Source organism: Panthera onca, chromosome E3 (assembly GCF_046562875.1).
Source record: "Panthera onca isolate mPanOnc1 chromosome E3, mPanOnc1 haplotype 2, whole genome shotgun sequence".
NCBI classification, from domain to species: domain Eukaryota; kingdom Metazoa; phylum Chordata; class Mammalia; order Carnivora; family Felidae; genus Panthera; species Panthera onca.
Window position 1 is genome coordinate 4,479,112 of NC_138354.1, and position 18,485 is coordinate 4,497,596.

The window sequence follows — 18,485 nt, forward strand, 5'->3', positions numbered from 1 at the left end:
AATAAAGAGACAAAGGAACAAATAATCAAGGCCAAGACTGTCGAACATAACAAACAGCAGCTCTTGAATAACTCAAAAGGGAAGAGAATACTAAAAACTGAAATGTAAAAAAAAATTTTCCTAACGTGAAAATGTTGAGGGGCGCCTGGGTGGCTCAGTCAGAAGAACATCCAACTCAAGTCATGATCTCCCAGTTCATGTTATCGAGCCCTGTGTCAGGCTCTGCCCTTACTGTACGAAGCCTGTTTGGTTTGCTCTCTGTGCCCCTCCCCTGCTTGTTTACATTCTCTCTTTCTCACTCTCAAAATAATTAAACTTAAAAAAAAAAAAGTTAAAAGACCACATTTTGAAACAACCCCGTATATACCTAAAACAAAAAACACCTCACCCAAAATGACAACCATCAAGACACATTCTAGTGAAATTACAGGACTTTAAAGAAAAGAGGTCCCTTTAGGACCTGGGCTTGAGACATACAAAAGAATGAAAATTAGATTAATAATAGACTTTGACAGTGATGCTTTATGCCATTAGAAAATGGAGTCAAATTCTTTTTTTAAAAAATGGGAGCCAGAGAACACCTGGGTGGCTCAGTCGGTTGAGCATCCAACTCTTGATTTCAGCTCAGGTCATGATCCCAGAGTTGTGGGAGTCCCTGAGTCGGGTTCCACGCTAAGTGTGGAGCCTGCTTGGAATTCTCTCTCTCCCGCTTTGCTCCTTCCCCTCTCAGTCTCTCTCAAAAAAAAATTTTTTTTTAAATGGGAGCCAGATATTTTCTATCCAGCAAAAATAATTTCAAAGAAAAGGGCACAAATTTATCAACATATAAGAACCTATGGAATATTGATTGCTTCTACAGGTCCTTCCTGAGGAATTGACAGAAAAATAAACTTCAGGCAACCAAAATGACTAAAGACACCACCACGAAGACTGGTAGTGAACATTAAATGTATAATTACTTGTAGCACAGAGACTAAATGCTAACTAAAATCTAACAATACAGTACAATTATAAAAACTATGGGGAGGGGAAGCATATGCAAAATTTTAAAGGAATGTAATCATATTGGTTGTGATGTTCTGAGACTTTCATTCTGATAGCTGTGTGCATATAAGATAAAAAAAACTAGTAGGAGTTATGGAATATTCTAGTTCTATTAATCCCTATGTCCTTGAGAATCAAGATTCTCCATGTAGAAAAAAGAAATTTTACTTATAGAGAAGTAAAACCCTAATAGTCTTAAACTTAAGTTATAAATACTAGTGTGAAGGAAAATATTTTAGTTCTGTACAAAAAAAAAGAGAAAGGCCTGAAGAAAACAATTTATTTGTAGCAATCAGCATCTGTAGTGCCTAGATCATGGTCTTGATTTAAAAGTTTATTTATTTGGGGGGGGGAGGGAGAGGGAGGGAGAGAGAGGGAGGGAGAGAGAGGGAGAGAGAGGGAGAATCCCAAGCAGACTCCACACCATCAGCACACAGCCCGATGTGGGGCTCAAATTCACAAACCGTGAGATCATGACCTGAGCTGAAACCAAGAGTCAGATGCTTAATCGACTAAGCCACCCAGGCGCCCCTAAGTTATGGTCTTGAAATACTATTTCCCACCAAAAGAAACCAGGGATTTTTGGGAGAAATTACTAATTCCATATCTGAAGCAAGAAATGTACAAAATGAGCCTACAACATCTTGTCCCATCACATATCACGGAAACTATCAAAAACTACCTATCAAAGACTGGGTCCTGTCAGAATAACTCAAAGGAAAAAAAAAAGTTCTGAAGAGGTGCCCATTGGCCAAACATAGAACATTCTGAGCACCAATAAACATAATAATATGACATGACTCTCTGAAGAAAATATATACAAGAAAGTGTTCGTAATTATTAAAAAAAATTTTTTTAATATTTATTTTTGAGAGAGAGAGAGAGAGAGAGATAGAGAGAATGCAAGTGGGTTGGGGCAGAGAGAGAGGGAGACACAGAATCAGAAGCAGGCTCCAGGCTCTGAGCTATCAGCACAGAGCCCGACACGGGGCTCAAACCCACGAGCCATGAGATCATGACCTGAGCCGAAGTCGGACACTCAACTGACCGAGCCACCCAGGTGCCCCAATAATTTTTTTTTAACAGGTCATTTTCACAGTATGATATCAACCGATACATTATCTTTAAAATTGGTAAAATCAAGGCACAGATTCAGGTATTTTCTTGTCTTTCCTCTATAAACTATAAATCACTGGATAACCAAATAGAGCGTAAGAAAATGGTTTCTTTATAAAAGTATTCCAATATCAATTAAAAAATTCAATTAAGATACGATCATTTTGTAATCCTTAATGAATTACTGGATCTAGACCTTGCAAATCACTGGCTGCTAACATCACAGAGACAAGACAAAAGCGCATTCTGAGAAAAGAACACACTAGCTACAGCCTTGTGAAAGAGACTGAACCAGAGTTTGGTGAAGGATTTGGACTCAGCCACATTTTTAGAATAGAAGCTCGAGGAAAAAAATGAAATTTTGAATTGCACCCTAAGTATGCAATCCAGACCATGTATCCTCAATGGGAGTGCTTCTGCAAGAGTGTGAAAAGACCTTAAGGTGTTACAATGGCTTGACTCTTCAAAATTCAGTTTCACCCAGCAAAATCTTATTCCTTAGTAATTAATGGGGAGGGTTAGGGGGAAAAATTGTCTAAAAAGGCTCTCTCTATAGGGGAATGATAATTTCTTAGAAGTCTGATGAACACATATTTAGGCTCTGTGAAACTACGGGTCAAACAGTTCAGGTTCAACAACATTTAAGTTATAAGGAAAAAAGAAAAGGAATGGAAGAACCACCTTAGATTTAAAACATACATCAAATCTTTATTTTTTTAATCTTTTTTTTTAAGTTTATTTATTTTTGACAGAGAGAGAGAGAGAGAGAATGTGTGTGTGTGTGTGTGTGAGCATGAGCTAGGGAGGGGTAGAGGGAGAGGCAGACAGAATCAGAAGCAGGCTCCATGCTGTCAGGACAGAGCCTGATGCGGGGCTTGAACTCACAAGCCGTGAGACCATGACCTGGGCCGAAGTCAGACACTTAACTGACTGAGCCACCCAGGCGTCCCATATGCATCAAATTTTTAAAATGCGTTTATAATACCTAGGGATGTACTCTTGGATGATAAAACCATAGAGAAATACAAGAAAATGACTATAAAAGTCAGACTAATAATTTTAGGGGGAAGGAATGAGTTATGATCAGGACAGGATATGTGGGAGGGTGCTGGGGTGGTCTACTTTTTAAACTGGGTGGTGAGTACAAGCATCTTATAATTCATTACGCCATACATTTGTTTTATGTGGTTCTAAATATGGTGTTTTAGGGGCACCTGGGTGGCTCAGTCGGTTGAGCGTCCGACTTAGGCTGTCATGATCTCACAGCTCGTGAGTTCAAGCCCCGTGTTGGGCTCTGTGCTGACAGCTCGGAGCCTGGAGCCTGCTTAGGATTCTGTGTCTCCCTCTCTCTCTGCCCCCTAACCCACTCACATCCTGTTTCTGTCTCTCTCAAAAATAAACATAAAAAAAATTCATTTAAATATGGGTGTTTCGTTTTGAAGGGTAAGAAAACCCTCACAAGATATTATATACCCACAGAATTGCTAAGGGGCACCTGGGTGGCTCAGTTGGTTAAATGTCTGACTTCAGCTCAGGTCATGATCTCATGGTTCGAGAGTTTGAGCCCCGCATTGGGCTCTGCGTTGACAGTGAGGAGCCTGCTTAGGATTCTCTCACCCTCTCTCTCTGCCCCTCCCCTGCTCACTCACTCAAAATAAATAAAAAATAAACTTAAAGAAAAACAATATGACAAAGTCTGATACTTTATCATAAATTGTAGTGGAAGATGATATGCTCTGACCCAACAGCCCACCACTAGCAATCTAGATTATAGAACTATTGCTTATATGCACCAGGTCTATGTATATAAGAATGTTCACAGCAGTATTTTTCTTTTTTTTCTTTTTAACGTTTATTTATTTTTGAGACAGAGAGAGACAGAGCATGAACGGGGGAGGGTCAGAGAGAGGGAGACACGGAATCTGAAACAGGCTCCAGGCTCTGAGCTGTCAGCACAGAGCCCGACATGGGGCTCGAACTCATGGACCACGAAATCATGACCTGAGCCGAAGTCAGCCGCTTAAACGACTGAGCCACCCAGGCACCCCGGCAGTATTTTTCTAAGAGCCAAAAACTAAAAAGGACTCACACCAACGAAGGAATGGACAGATATCCAGTGCTATGTTCACACAATTAAAAACGATACAAAAAAAACCCCCAAACTATTGTGAAGTCACACACACAACATGGATGGACCCCAAGACATAAAGGTTGAGTGAAGGAATCCAGACACAAGAAAGTATGTATTGAATGACTTCATTTAGATAAAGTTTAGTTTAGGCACAGGCCCAAGCTCAGTCTGGGGTGAAACTTCTTTGTGTGTACTGTATTTCACAATAGAAAAGTTAGGCAAACAAAAGCCATTATAAGAAAAAAAAAGAAAAAGAAGTGGTTGCCTCTGTGAAACAGTAGTTGGGGCGTCATGAGGGGAGAACTACTTTTAAATCTTCCTGCACTTTGATTTTTGAGCCATTTTCTTGCTTTAATTCGATGAACGTTAGGAAAATGAAAATAATTAAGAACGAAAGGAGGACAATTCTAACTGCCATGGGGCCCTTTTAGTCCCAAGATCCTATCTATAACCCACCCACTCAATGTTTTTCCTTCTAAGAAAATCTCAATTTTCTTTGCCTTCCTGGGAGAAACCACGTGCTTTAGAGAAAGTAGGTCCCCAGACCCTGGCTTCTCATTAAATGATGTCTACAAAGAATTAAAAGTCAAATCAACATTAGAATTTTTCCAACTTAGAGAATACTAAGTTGTGTATCAAGACTTTTTAAGTCTTACAACAGAATTCTCTGGTTATCTATACCTGGACAAAGGTAACTCAATTTTTAAAAATTACAAATCTCACTTGAAATAATAATTAGGACATCATTTACAAAGAGCACAGGAGAAAGGTAAGAGCTCTGATGTCAAATTTGAACTGCCACCTATTCAAGAACTTTACTTTTCTTCCAAATACAATTTTTTAAAAGTATTCTGAACACTTAATTCTACTAGTCAAGTTTCTTATTTCACCACAAAGTTCCTTCAATTTTACGACAGAAATCCAACAGAAATGTGATTCATTTTACATCTACCTAATTTAGTTAAAATGTCAAACTTGTGGTTGAACAGATTACTTGTGGTGCTTTAAGAGCAAGATTCCGCACAAATGAGTGGTACATAAAAAGACCCCAAGTTGCAGTGAGAAAAGGAGTCTGACAACAGAACTCCTCCTCCTGACTAGCTTCTCTGCAAAGGTCATGTCCTCTCATTCAGGCTTCAGATTAAACTACCTAAGCATGAATGCTGGTTTCACCATTTAGTCAATCAGTGACTGCAAAAATTGCTTAATTTCTTGGACCTAGTTCATTTGTGAAATGAGAATAGTGGTTTTAAGATGAACTGCATTAAATATATAAAGTGTTTAGCACGGTACCTGGCACACAGCAAGTGTCACATTATGACTGTTATTTCCTATGAAATGAAAATAGCTATTCTTACCTTGTAAGGCTGTGGTGGAAGACGAAATCAGAGGCCATTTGTAAATGGTAAATGCCAACAAAACAAGAATTTTGTTATCCCAAGCACACAGATGTATAGTGTTTATTAATTAGTCGGTGATACATACAAACGTTGGGGGAGGGAAGGGCTTTATTTTCCTTTTCCAGGTTAATTTTTACTAGTTTTATTAGAACTATTCACAGTTAAACTTTTACTTCTTTCTATAAGAAACTTCATTTTTTCTGTGAAAGTAGGTTCTTGATCAAACAGCTGAAGAAAATGGTTAAATAAATGTGGAATCCAGAAATTGGAAATGCTACCTAAGAGAGTATTTTATCTTGCCTCTTCCTCGTATTGTAAAAAGTTTCATATGTACGTTTATGACTATACTCTATAGTCAGTAAGGCAGTTGATGCTTCCAAGCCAGAACCAAAAATTAGCATATATTTCATCACTTCATTATTCCGCGGAGAATCTTATGTAGTACTACTATATACTAAGTAAAAACTTAACAAAATTAGATGACAATTCTGTGTTTTCTTCTGCCTCCTACAACTATTTTTCAAATCCCCTTCTTTTCCTTGGGTGGATGTATCAACATATGAAAAAGTCCACATCTGAATCATGTTCTCCACCATGTTCTTGACTATCTTATTCATAGCTGTATTTCCTGCATCTCACACAGTGGCTGAATGAATGAGTGGCTCCAAAAACATCTTCCTCTGTCAGAGTCCGGAGCTGTTCAACAGAGCCATACAGAACCAGAGTCTGATTAAGGGACCACAATCAGTTCATCAGGATTTTCTTCAACTATAAATAATCTTCTTCTCATTCTTCTATTCATGTTACATCTCCATTTTTCCTTCTACAGGTTCCTAATATAATACTGCATGGTCCTGGGGTTTTGTAGTGTTACCACTTTCCAGAGTAATCTCCAGCAATGTGTCGGTCACTTCTGCAACACTGATTTTGGGGTAATAAAAGATATTTCCCACTTAACGAGTTAATCTTTTTGGCCACTCCAGAGGAAGGTGGGCAAAGCCGAGCCAGGCATAGTCTGGGAGAAGCTGACATGCCCATGTCATACCGCTCCACAGCACCTCTTCCCAGAACGGTTTCTCAAGGGTCTATAAGTGATTATTGCTCTTCATTCACATTCTAGCTTCTCATCTTAACCATTATTTGGATATCTATTTATTGTAAGTCTGTACTAACAGTTAATCAGCATTAAATCAACAAAACAAAAAGTGAGTGAGGTTATTACTAAGTATTAAGTTTCACGCAGTTATACTTTTTTGCTTTCTTATACGTTCTGACTTTTCTATACGATAAAGAGTTCAGCAAATATTTATTATGTTCTTGCCACATGGTATAAAAAAGTTGTTATGCATCACAGGAAAACCCAACATGGATCTTGCCTCAAAAAACTTGGGGGAGTCCGGACAGTGAGAGAAACTACGCACACAATTAAGTACACTACAAATTAGCACAACAGAATGAAGTCTTTGTGCGATAAAGACACTATCCCAGTTGGGAGAGGGCAGATAGTTAGGGAAGCTTAGCCAAGATAGCTGTATTTAAGCTAAACTGAATGCTGTGCTAGTTCCAAACTTTGCTTTTAAGATAACTTTTTTTTTAATGTTTATTTATTTTAAGAGAGAAAAAGGGAGAGCAAACGTGTGTGCTCACAAGCAGGGGAGGGGCAGAGAGAGGAAGAGAGAATCCCAAGCAGGCTCCCCGCTGTTGGCACAGAGCCCAGTGCAGGGCTGGATCTCAGGAACCACAAGACCATGACCTGAGCCAAAATTCAGAGCTGGACGCTTAACCAACTGACCACACCCCCCCCCCCCCCAGGTGCTCCTAAGAGAACAGCCACTTCCGCCTAGGGCTCCTGGAGCCCAGAAACACCATTAAGAATTCTGACTCCCCTGCTGGAGAGATCACACGGAAAGCCCTAACTTCACGCGGAGAGAGAAAATGTGGCTGAGCCCAGCCTCCCAGTAGTCCCTGACAAGGCATGGGAGTGAAAAAGCACTTTGGAAGTAGAACCTCCAACCCTACCACCTCTACTAGCAACATGTGGATCAGGAAAAAACAGCCCAGGTTAGCCCTTCCCAATCTCCTGACTCACAAAATTGCCAACAAATAAAACTGTATTAAGTGACTAGGTCTGGGGGTGGTTTGTTATGCATCTATGGATAACTGAAGCCCGGCTCAAATTTTATTTTCTAACCAATGGAAAGCAATGCACAAAGTTGTACTTTAGGAAAATCAACCTCACTGCAATATGAAGACTGTACAAATATCTGGTACCAGGAAACCCAGAAAACAAGAGGCAGTGAAGTATGAACTAGAGATAACAGTAAGCAGGACGAGGGAAAAAATACGATACCAACCACAGTTAGATTCTAGAGGACTTCTGTATGTAAACAGCCATCGGGAAAGAGGAAGAAAGGAGTCAAAGTTGACCTAGATGTTGGGTGACTGGAGGATGGTGATACTATTAAAAACAAGGAAGGTAGTAAGTTCAGAATAAGAAAACACAATGTGCACAAATTTTAACATGTAGACAAAATGGCTCAGTCAGGTGAGCATCCGACATTTGATTTCAGCTCAGGTTATGATCCCAGCATCATGGGACCAAGACTTGTGTTGGGCTGCAAGTGAGCATGGAACCCTCTTGAAATTGTCCGTGTCCCTCTCCCCTGCTTATTTGCGCTCTCCCTTAAAACAAAACAAAACAAACCAAACCCTCTTGTTAGTCTTTCTACAATAGGAAACGTTTTAAACCGAAAATGAAACTCAACGATCTTCCGTGGGTGCACTAAACAGTTTAACATATTAACCTTAAAATTTTCCTCAAATGTCAACTGAAAATTGGTTCAGAAATTAGATTAAGCAAGCACATCCTCATCCACAAGAGGGGAAAAAAAATCAATGTTTTCAATGATTTTTTTACAGTTCAATCCTCCATGAACTCATGAATACAGTGCCCCTGCTACCCCACAATGCCTCCAGGTTCTACCCTCTGATGTATTTTCCTATACCACTAAGGGTTTTTTTTTGTTTTCGTTTTTTTTTTAAATCACAAAATCTCATCATGGTAGAACCAAAATCTCATGGCCTGTGAAATGGTGTCTCGCATGATCCTTGCTGACCTAGCTGACCTCACCTGACACCTCTCCCCCATTCACCATTCTGCAGGGACAATGGTTCAGGCCTTTGAACATGCCATGCTTCTTCCTCCTCTGGTTGACTGATGACTTTTCACTGCCTCCCGGACCAAATTAACTCCATTCATCCTTCAATTTCTCATTTTAAACGACTTCCTCAGATAAACCTTTCCTGACCATCCCCAATGACAACATATCTCACCCCTTCAAAGTGGCTGCCACAGTAACCTACACTTACTTGGGAAGCTATGTTAAATCGCTATCTCCTCTGCTAACATCAGTTCCAAGATCGTAGGACCCTGCAGCTTATTCATTCCATAGCTACAGGACATAGCACGCTGCCTGGCACAAAGCAAATACTCCAGAAGACCTTTCTGAAAAAACATCATTTACAGACATAGCAGAACAATTAGAAATACGAACTATGGAACCAAACTGAGTTCGAGTCCCAGCTCTGACCCAGTTCTGTGACTCAAGAAGTTATTTTTCAGCACCTCATTTTCTTCCTTTTTAAACCAAGGACAATAACAGAACCCCCATCATTGAAGATTAAGAGAGTTTTAAAGAAAATGCTTAAAACGGTGTCTAGCACATGGTTAGCGTCATGTTTTGTCTCACTGACAATGAAGATAAAATAACACTGCCAGGCAGGAGAATTAGTCCTGAGGTCTGCAAATAACACAGTCTAGAATATAGTGAACGCTCGTTCAATAGTAGCTATCGGAGTTGGCAAACACAGGCTCACTCAACTACCCTATTTCATAAACTTGCAGTCTCCTTGACTCGCATCTCAACTTCCTTTATCAGATTCCTCCAGAGGGGCTGGAAGGCTTCTTTCGCGTGCTGCCGCTAGGCTCTATTTAAGAGTTAAGGTGATCCAAAAATCTGGTCCCAGGCTCCCTAGCTGTTTCCTCCAGTTCACGCCACCCCCTGCCCCCAGCCCCAATAAATTACCTATAATAATAATAAACGGAACAAAGCAAGGTTGTTTCTTTGCGGTCTTCAGGCAAGCGTGCAAGACTGAGGTCGGTCCTAAAATCTTCCCTGTCCTCTCCCAGCTCCCAGCAGGGTACAAAAATCTTCTCTTTGCATTAGCAGAGTGCCTAGGACAAGCTGTACCCAGGAACTTATCACATGGTATTGGGAGTTATTTACAAGGCCCCCTGGCTGGTTTATATCGGACCCTGCCGGCGCTCAGGGAGCCCTCGCACGAGACTGGAGCGGCCCGAAGTTTTGAGACGAGCGTTCCACACAGCATTCAGCCACATCCCACGCGGGAACAGCGGTCTCGTTCACTGCGCGGCGCTCCAGGTACATTGGACGGGTTCGCGTTCCCCGCGCTGCAGAGGGTTTTGACGCACTTGGATGTCCCCGCAAGGGCTGGGGGGCGGGGGGGAGTCGCCGGCTTTCTCGAGAAGAGAGCCCTCCTGAACCGAGTCGGGAGGGTTTGGGACCGAGGCCCGGCGCCCCTAGGCCGGGGGCGCCGGAGTTCAAAGTCATAGGGCATCGCCGCCCGCGCGCTCCAGGCCGCGCTCGGCTCCACGGACGCCGCCTCCCGCGAGGTGCCGCCGGGGAAACTCGGTCTTTCGGCGCTTTCGCCTTCGCGCAGCAGGCCCGGGGCCGGCCCGCGAAACTTCCCGAAGTGGCGGGAGCGGGGGAGGGTCCGCCGGCCGCCTGCGCCTTTGTGGCTCCCGCCTCGCCGCCGGCCCCACTGCTCGCGTCCCTCGGCGGCGCCCCGCGCGGCCCCGGGCCCGCTCGCGTTGGGGCGGCCGCCGGGCCAGGCCCGCGCCCCCGACTCCTCGGCCCCGCCGCCCCTCACGGCCGAGGCCCCCGCCCCCGCCCCCACCCCGGGGCTTAATGGAGGCGCCGGGCGGAGACGCCGCTCGCCTCACACGGCCTGCCGAGGAGCTGGACGCGCCCCGCGGCCGACACTTACTCGCCACTCAGCTCGCCGGCTCGCCAAGCGGGCTCGGCGGCCTCTGTCGCCGCGGCTTTTAGTCACCGGGAGCGGCCGCCGACAGCTTCGTCGCCGCCGCCTCCGAGGCTGCCGCTGCACTCCTTCCGGCCCCGCCGCGGCTTCACCCCGCGCCTGCGCACAGCGCCCCCTCCCGACTAATGACAGGAAGAACCATAGAGGCACGCCGGGTGCTAGGGAGGAGGGACCTGGGGAGTAAGACCATAGAGAGGGACGCCTTTCCGCTCACCACCCAGGGAGTCTTGACTCCCCCACGGGGTGGGAGGATGAAGGAAACCGAGGTACCCTTCCCGCCACCCTAGGAAGTGTCGCCATCTCCCTAGAGATGAATAGGTCGGGGGTGGGGGTGGAGGTGGGCAGAAACAGGTGCCCGTGAAAATCCGCTGGATGTGCATTCGTTTGCACCCCTTGCCTTTGGCAAGTCATTCATTCAATACGTATTTTCCGGAGAGGTTCCTGTCAGCCAGGCACTGTTCTAGGAATTGGAGATACAACGGTATGGAGGGTCCCAGTTCTCCTGAAGCTTATGTTTTAGCGGGCGGGGATATAGCTAGGGAACTCGCTAACTAGTAAACTAATGAACTAAAATACTGGTTCGGGCAGAAAGTGTTCAGGGAAAGAAAAAAAAAAAAAAAAAACCACGCATAGGGGAAATAAAGCAGCAAAAGGGATAGAGCGTGATGTGATGAGGATACCGGTGTGGTCGGGGAGTCTTCTGAAGAGGGGACATTTCAGCAGAATACGGAATGACGTAAGGAGGTGAGAGCGATGGTGACCACCTGGAGGAAACACACTTCAAGCACAAGGGAGAGATGCCTGGCGTGTTAGAAAAACAGCGAGCCTGCAGTGCGGTGAGTGAGACGAGTGTGGTAGGGAATGGGGGTTGGCCAGGCGGTAGGGGGCCAAATCATAGGTCTTTTTTTTTTAATCTGTATTTATTTATTTTTTGGGGGGGGGAGGGACAAAGAGAGGAGAGAGAGAATCCCAAGCAGGCTGCACACTGTCAACACAGAACCCCACATGGAGCTCCATCCCACCAACTGTGAGATCATGAGCCCAAATCAAGAGCTGGATGCTTAACCGAATGAGCTCCTCAGGTGCCCTCATAGAAAGTCTTGATAAGAAATTTGATTTAAAAAAAATTTTTTTTAAATCTATTTCGAGAGAGACAGCGTGAGCAGGGGAGGGGTAAAGAGAGAACAAGAATCGCAAGCAGGCTCCTGCCTGCCAGCACGTAGCCTGATGCGGGGCTGGAACTCAGGAACTGTAAGATCATGATCTGAGCTGAAACCAAGAGTTGGACGCTTAACCGACTGAGCCACCCAGGCGCCCCAGAATCTGGATTTTCTTCCAACTGTGATGGGAAGCCACTAGAGAATTGGGAATAGACGTGTGGGCTGATTTTTCCGGGAACGTTTTCCAAAGATGACCCTGGTGGCTATTTGAACAACAGACTCTAGAGAGCTCAGAGTAGAAGCAGGAATGTGTTAGGAAGCGATCGCGAGAGTCAAAATAATTATTATGTGATGGTGACTTTAACTAGGATGGTCAGGAAGGAGGTGGTGAGAAATAATCACATTAGGGATTGATTTTTTTTTTTTTTTTAGGTAGAACAGAGACATTTGCAGGTAGATTGGATGTGAGGTGAGAGAGAAAGGAATCAAGGGTAACCACAAGGTTTTTGGCGTGTGCAACTGAGTAAATGGTGGTTCCATTCACAACTAGGGGGGGAAATTTGGAGGGACAGGTTTTGGTCGGCCTAGGAAGAGGTGAACGTGTTTTGGACGCATTAAATTGCCAGCTAGACCTTCAAATTGAGATGTCAATAGGCAGTTGGATATATGAGTCTGAAGCTTCAGAAAGACAGGATAACTCAGGCTAGGGATTTACAATGGGGGGTCACTGAGATATGGATAATGTATAAAGCCATGGGACTGGCTATACTCATACCTAGGGAATGAGTAGACAGAGGAGAGAGGACGGAACTCAGGGTCACTTCAACGTGTGCCACGTAGAGGAGGGTGCTGAGGAGGAAAGCCCGGTGAAGGAGAAGGAAAACCAGGAGTGTGTGATATCTCAGAGGCCATAGAGACAAAGTGTTCCAAGAAGGAGGAAAATTATCAGTGTTGACAGATGCTGCTCAGAGATGCAATACAATAGAGCTGAATCTCAGGGAAACCAGAAGGAGGGACATTGGCTGAGAGTGAGGCCGGGGACAAGATCTTGCAGTTTTGTAAAGGAGAGAGACAGGATGAGCTGAATGCTGTGGCCTTGCTGGCTCTGGAGTTCTGTGGTCAGAGATTTAAAGTGAAGCCAGGCAGCAAGGATATGGGGCTTTCTCCAGCCACCCACTTAGATGCAGGGGGAAGAAAAGAGCTGGAGACAGTGGGTCAATGAGAGGTATGCTTGACATTGAGATTTTGGAGATGATGCAGTTGTTGGTAATGATGAGCCCAGGGATCGCTGAAGCCCCACGACGAGGGTGCCTGAGGTAGAGAGGAGGCGTAGATCATCGAAGGGCAGGGATTAAGAAACGAAGGGCTGGGTGTAGATAGATTATATAAGAGGATATTAAATCGTCAAGAAAGATGTCAGAAACGGAGGTGGGGCGTGGAATAAGACAGTTCCTAAAATCTTCAATGAATGAGGAGGACTGACCAGCAGCCCAGCAGATAGTTGCCCAGGAAAGAGGGTGGTATGGTCCCAGGGCACGTGCTTTGACGATTCAGTTAATCGTCGTTGTTGTTTTTGATTTGCTGGCCCTGCTCCATCTTCTCAAGATGTCACAGAGGAGCCCACACCTGCCCTGTCACCGAACCACAAAACAGCAGAGCAGAAAAGGGAACAGCCTTTAACAAACCCCAGACTTTTGAGCAGTATGGGAATATCACAATTTTTGCCTAAGTGACCTATTGCCTGTAAGTAATAGTTTGTTCTTTAGACGGATTCATTTTTCATCAAAATATATTTTTTAAATTTTTTTATATTTATTTATTTTTGAGCGGCACGCGTGCACGCGCGCGCGTGCGCGCATTAACACACACACACACACACACACACACACACACACACACACACAGTGTGGATGGGGAAGGGGCAGACAGAGAGGGAGACACAGATTCCGAAGCAGGCTCCGGGCTGTCAGCACAGAGCCTGATGCGTGGCTCAAACCCACAAACTGTGAGACATGAGCTGAGCCAAAGTCAGACGCTCAACCAACTGAGCCACTCATGTGCCCCAAAATATATTTATTTTAAAAGGGAAGCCTCATTTCCCTCTATAAATAGAAAACAAGTCTCACTCTCCATAAAGCAGAAAGTGACCATAAAAATAGGTTCCAGGAAATAAAACAATGTTACTGACTTCTTTTTTTCTTTTTTTTTTTTAAAGTTTTTAATTTAATGTTTATTTATTTTTGGAGGAAAGAGAGAGAGAGAGAGACAGAGCGTGAGGAGGGGAGGAGGCACAGAATCCAAAGTAGGCTCCAGGCTCCGAGCTGTCGGCACAGAGCCCGACGTGGGGCTTGAACCGGGAGATCATGATCTGAGCCAAAGTCAGACCCTCAACCGACTGAGCCACCCAGGCACCCCTGTTACTGACTTCTTAAAAAGTTATAATTAGAGGAAACCAACCAATAAACCAGCCAACCAATAAACTAATAAACCAACCAATAAAATACAAATAAAAATGAAAATCAAGGTGTGAAACATAGAACTGAAAGTAAGCTTCCTTAAGAGAAGGATGGCAACCTGATACTTACATAACACCGTATGTTAACTAATTGGAATTAAAATAAAACTAAAAAAAAAGAAATTAGGGGGGCCTGCATGGCTCAGTTGGTACAGCGTGTGACTCTTGATCTTGGGGTTGTGAGTTCGAGCCCCACGTTGGGTAGTACTTAAAAAAATAAAATAAAATAAATTTTAATTTAATTTAAAAAAAGAGAAGGATGGAATAGTTTGTGAGCAGTCAGCAGTATTAAGGGATTTTTGCTCCATATTTTTATTATAAGGAAAAATGTTCTATGTCAATAAGAGGAGTCACTTTTTTTTTCTTTTTTTGCTTTTAACGTCAACCAGCACCCAAAATCAGAAAGGGCAGAAGAGATCTGCCTGCAGACAAAACTATTGCCCAGAAGCGATGCTTTGCTACTTTCCTGGGAAGACTTTTCCCATCTATGGAAACTCGTCCCATGTGTATTGGCTATACTTCCGTGCAGTTATGGTGGAAGGTATGCAACATAAGAGCACTCGGAGCCTTCCAGAAAGCTGGGGTATAATTCATACACCTCTGTGAGTCATTGCAGCCCTGCCTCCTGTATTTCATTTTCTGGTTACAATTAGTTTAATGTGCCTGCCACCTGTAAAATCATTTATAATCGTAGAGGACTGCCATTTCCACACTCTGTATATCATCGTCACTCCCAAGAGCTGTGAATATTGCCATCGGTTTTATCTCGATGAAGCCGTGCTAGTCTGGCCATGGAGGAAATTATTCCTGAACTCGATCTGCTTTCAGAAGCAGTAATTTCCTGCTATTCTAGCGCATTGCTTTTTTTTTAAAATCAGTGTTATTGCAGAATGATTTATATGCAATACGACGCGCCCACTGTAAGTGTACATTTCTGAGTTTTGACAGATTCATGCGCCCACGCATATAACCTCCGCTGCAATCAAGATAGAGATCATTCCCATCACCCCCAAATATTCTCTGGTGCTCCTTCCTCAACCTGTAGTGGTTGATCTGCTCCCTCCAGCCCTGGATGCTAGGCAACCACTTATCTGCTTTCTGTCACTTTAGATTAGAATTGCTTTTTCTGTAGTTTCAGATAAAGGAGATCATAAAGCATGCACTCTTGTGTCTGGTTTCTTCTGCTCAACATATGTTTATTCTCTCAATTTTTATTGTGGTAAAATGCACACAACAAATCTCAAATCTTAACCATCTTTAAGTGTATGCCTCAGTCGTATCAAATGTATTCATAATGGATGTTGTGCAAACATCATCACCATCCATCTCCATAACTGTTTTCATTTTGCAAAACTGAAATTCTATACCCATGGGACAATAGCTCCCCATTCCCCGCTCCCCCCCCCCCCAGCCCCTGACAACCACCTTTCTACTTTCTGTCCCTATGATTATCACTGCTCTAAGTACTACGTGTAAGTGGAATCCTACAGGATTTGTCTGTGACTGGTTTTATGTCACTCAGCGGAACATTCTCGAGGTTCATCCATGTTGTAGCATGTGTCAGAATTTCCTTCCTTTTTAAGGCTGAGTAATATTCCATTGTGTGCCTTACCACATTTTGCTTATCCATTCATCTGTCAATGGACATTTGGGTTGCTTTCATGTTTTAACCCTTGTGAATAATGCTGCTATGGACATGAGCATACAGCGATCTCTTTAAATTCTTCTGGATATATACCCGGAGTGGAATCACTGGCTCATATGGTAATTCTGGTTTTTTAACTTTTTTTTTTTAAGAGAGAGAGAAAGAGCACAAATGGGGGAGAAGGGCAGAGGGAGAGAGAATCCCAAGCAGGCTGCATATCCAGCATGGAGCCTGACACAGGGCTCGATCTGACAATCCCGGGATCACGACCCAGGCTGAAATCAGGAGCCGGACACTCAACCGACTGAGCTACTCAGGCACCCCTGGTAATTCTATTTTTAATTTTCCAGTAAAAATCATATTGTTTTCCACTATTTGACATTTCCACCCACTGTGTACAACGGTTCCAATCTCTCCACATCTTTACCGATCTTTACTATTTTCTGTTTTTTGATAATAGCTATCCTAATGAGTATGCAGTAATATTATAGTCCTGATTTACATTTCCCTGATGATTAATGATCTTTAGCATTTTTTCACGTGCTTATTCACAGTTGTATATTTTCTTTGGAGAAATGTCTATTCAATATTTTGGCCATTTTTATGTGGATTTGTTTCATTGCTGTTGAGTTTCAGAAGCTGTCTGTATATTGTGAATATTGATCCTTTATCAGATATATGATTCCCAAATATATTCCCCCATTCTGTGGGTTGCCTTTTTAAAAAAATTTTTTTAATGTTTATTTGTTTTTGAGAGACACAGAAACAATGCAAGTGGATTAGGGGCAGAGAGAGAGGGAGACACAGAATCAGAAGCAGGCTCCAGGCTCTGAGCTGTCAGCACAGAGCCCAACGCGGGGCTCGAACTCACGGACCGTGAGATCATGACCTGAGCCGAAGTCGGATGTTTAACCGACTGAGCCACCCAGGCACCCCCTGTTGGTCTGTTTTTAAATAGACACCTATACCTTTGGTGTCACGGCCAAGAGATCTCAAGATTTGGCAATCTATAATTGCCAGATCCAATGTCACGAAGCTTTTGCTTATTTTTTTAATTAATTAATTAATTAATTAATTTATTTATTTTTAAGTAGGCTCCACACCCAATGCGGGGCTTGAAATCACGACCTTGTGATTAAGAGTCAGATGCTCTACCAACTGAGCCAGCCAGATGGCCCTAATTTTATAGTTTTAGATTTTCCTTTTAGGTTGACCCATTTTTATGTCACTTTTTTTTATATGGAATTCTGTAATTCTTTATTTTTTTTTTTTCTTTATGCCAGGACCACACTGTTTTGAGTACTGTAGCTTTGGAGTGAGTTTTGAAATCGGGAAGTGTGACTCCTCCAGCTTTGTTTTCCTTTCTCAAGATTGCTTTGGCTATTTAAGGTCCCTTGAGATTCCATATGTATTTTAGGATGGGTTTTTCTGTTTCTATTAAAAAAAGTGTCCCTCGGATTTTGATAGAGATTGCCCTGAATCTGTAAGTTTCTTTGGGTGGTATTGACATCTTCACAATATTAATACTTCCAACCCATGGACATGGGAGGTGTTTTCATTTGGTTACATCTTCTTTCAGCGATGTTTTGTAGTTTTCATTGTACAAGGCTAGGTCAGCATATGTTTTGGGGGTTCCTCCGCTTTGCGTGTGCCAATGGTTTATTCGTTTTGCCGCTGAGTAGAATTCCATTACACAGCTATGGCACAGTTTGTTCCTTTACTCACCAGATGATGGGCATTGAGTTGTGTCCAGTTTTGGGGCTATTTTGAATAAAGCTGCTAGGAACATTAATGTACATGTTTGGGGGTGGATATCTGTTCTCATTTTCTGGGTGTGGAATTGCTGAGTCATGTATTAAGTGTCAAACTGTTTTCCAAAGTGGTTGTACCATTTTACTTTTCCCCTGGCAAGGAATGAGAGTTCCAGGTGTTCCTCTTGGTCACCCACAGTCTTTAATTCCAGCCATTGTAATGGACGTACAGTGGTGTATTGGTGTGGATTTAATATGCATTTCCCTGATGGCTAATTGTGTTGTGCATCTTTGCTTGTTGTGCCTTTTTACATCTTCTTTTGTGAAGTTTTGGGTTTCTTGTTTGTTTGTATTGGCCCATTATTTTTTTTTCGAAGATTTTATTTTTGGGGGTGCCTGGGTGGCTTAGTTAAGCGGCCGACTTCAGCTCAGGTCATGATCTCGCAGTCCATGGGTTCCAGCCCCGTGTCAGGCCCTGTGCTGACAGCTCAGAGTCTGAGCCTGCTTCAGATTCTGTGTTTCCCTCTCTCTTTCTCTCTCTCTGCCCCATCCCCACTCATAATCTGTCTCTCTCCCTGTCTCAAAAAAATAAACATTACAAA

General features: G+C 43.3%; 2 protein-coding genes across 3 annotated transcripts in view; one reads left to right on the forward strand and one right to left on the reverse strand.

Annotated features, from left to right (window-relative positions):
- The window catches only part of RNF216 (ring finger protein 216), a 144,979-nt gene extending 134,087 nt beyond the window's left edge, over window positions 1-10,892 (reverse strand). Inside the window, exon 1 of one of the 2 annotated variants that reach the window (XM_078439896.2) lies at window positions 10,759-10,892. The gene's annotated coding sequence lies outside the window, so the exon portion shown is untranslated. The remainder of the gene's footprint in view (window positions 1-10,758) is intronic. The other variant, XM_078439897.2, reaches the window with a different exon arrangement.
- Window positions 10,893-10,933: 41 nt separating this feature from the next.
- Window positions 10,934-18,485, forward strand: part of LOC132689636 (zinc finger protein 169-like) — a 67,727-nt gene continuing 60,175 nt past the window's right edge. The window contains exon 1 of the mRNA XM_078439907.2: window positions 10,934-11,648. The gene's annotated coding sequence lies outside the window, so the exon portion shown is untranslated. The remainder of the gene's footprint in view (window positions 11,649-18,485) is intronic.